We start from the raw sequence: 2352 nt of genomic DNA on the forward strand, positions 1-2352 counted from the left end.
GAGAATACACATAGTCCAAGTGGTCTTCAGAATGTCCAAGAACAAAGAGAAGATTGGAGGTTTTATAAAAAGAGCTATGTTATGTTTTGTTTTGAAAATAAGGTCATCAGCATGAGTAAAATTTTAGGAAATTGGCATCCTCTAATTGGTGAGTGGCAGTGGTGGGTAAAACTAGTCTTAGCTTCCTGGCAGGTCATTGTAGAAACTAATAGAAAACTGGTTTCAGGTTACAGCAGGCAGTTTCAGCAGCTGGGCTTGCAGAGAATCACATTTTCAGAACAATGTTATAATCCCTGAGTACTTTTTCCCTCTGGTCTCTGGACTCTTGTTTTAGCTGAGTCTGACAAGAATGACCCAATTTATATGATCACCATTCACAGGAATGGTGAATGCACAAGAAGGAAACACCCTGGGTTTCTGGATGACCACAGGGAGGAAAGTTGCCTCTCCAACCTGGGCACCCATCTAGCAATGCCAGGGGGGGTGCAACATACAGTGCTATGCCACTGAAATTGTTTATTCAATGTAACCTCATTAATACAGCTGCTTACAAATTCGATCACAGGATAACTTACATAGTCATCTCTGTGTCACATTTAAAATGACAGAAGTCCATCGGGCCTTGCCAATGATGCTCTTCCATTGACCATGCTGTTCTGACCCAGCCACTTTACCTCAGAGAACTTCCATCCCTCATAATGTTTTAAATCTCTGCTCCATAAACATTGACATCAGAATTATACTAATATTTTAAAAGTTTTGTTGAGAAGCAACTTTAAGAGTAAACTTCAACAGTAAATTTTAATTATTTAATACTTTTTAAATATAGCACATGATACGGTTTGCCTGTGTCCCCACCCAAATCTCATCTTAAATTCCCATGTGTTATGGGAGGGACCTGGTAGGAGGTAATCGGATCATGGGGGGCAGGTCTTTCCTCTGCTGTTCTTGTGATAGTGAATAAGTCTCATGAGATCTGATGGTATTATAAGGTGGAGTTTCCATGCACAAGCTCTCTCTTTGCCTGCCACCATCCACGTAAGATGTGACTTGCTCTTCCTTGCCTTCCACCATGATTGTGAGGCCTCCCCAGCCAGGTGGAACTGTAAGTCCATTAAACCTTTCTTCTATAAATTGCCCATTCTCATGTGTGCCTTTACCAGCAGTGTGAAAACAGACTAATACCGTAATCAGTATCAGTAGAGTATCAGTAGAGTGACCCACTGCTGAAAAGATACCCAAAAATGTGGAAGTGACTTTGGAACTGGGTAACAGACAGAGGTTGGAACAGTTTGGAGGGCTCAGAAGAAGGCAGGAAAATGTGGGAAAGTTTGGAACTCCCTAGAGACTTGTTGAATGGCTTTGCCCAAAATGCTGATAATGATATGGACAATGAAATCTAGGCTGAGGTGGTCTCAGATGGAGAAGAGGAACTTGTTGGGACCTGGAGCAAAGGTTACTCTTGTTATGTTTTAGCAAAGAGACTGGCAGTATTTTTCCCTGGCCCTAGAGATTTGTGGAACTTTGAACTTGAGAGAGATGATTTAGGGTATCTGGCAGAAGAAATTTCTAAGCAGCAAAACATTCAAGAGGTGACTTGGGTGCTGTTTAAGGCATTCAGTTTTAAAAGGAAAATAGAGCATAAAAATTTTGGAAAATTTGCAGCCTCGCAATGTGATAGAAAACAAAAGCTCGTTTTCTGAGGAGAAAATCAAGTAGGCTGCAGGAATTTGCATAAGTAATGAGGAGTTGAAGGTGAATCACCAAGACAATGGGGAAAACGTCTCCAGGGTATGTCACAGACCTTTGCAGCAGCCTCTTCCATCACAGGCCCAGAGGCTTGGGATGATAAAATGGTTTTGTAGGCAGGCCCCAGGATCCCCCTGTAGTGTGCAGCCTGGGGACTTGGTGCCCTGCATCCAGCTGCTCTAGCCATAGCTAAAAGGGGCCAAGGTATAATTTGGGCTGTGGCTTTAGGAGGTGCAAGTGCCAAGTCTTGGCAGCTTCCATGTGATGTTGAGCCTTCTAGTGCACAGAAGGAAGAATTGACGTTTGGGAACCTCTGCCTGGATTTCAGAGGATATATGGAAATGCCTGGATCTCTAGGAAGAAGTTTGCCACAGGGACAGGCTCCTCATGGAGAACCTCTGCTAGGGCAGTGCAGAAGGGAAATATGGGGGTCAGAACTCCCACACAGAGTCCCTACTGGGGCACTGCCTAGTGGAGCTGTGAGAAGAAGGCCACTGTCCTCCCTACCCCAAAATGATAGATCCACTGATATCTTGCACCATACACCTGGAAAAGCCATAGACACTCAGTGCCAGCCCATGAAAGCAGCTGGGAGGAAGGCTG

This window comes from Chlorocebus sabaeus, chromosome 25 (genome assembly GCF_047675955.1).
Source record: "Chlorocebus sabaeus isolate Y175 chromosome 25, mChlSab1.0.hap1, whole genome shotgun sequence".
NCBI lineage: Eukaryota > Metazoa > Chordata > Mammalia > Primates > Cercopithecidae > Chlorocebus > Chlorocebus sabaeus.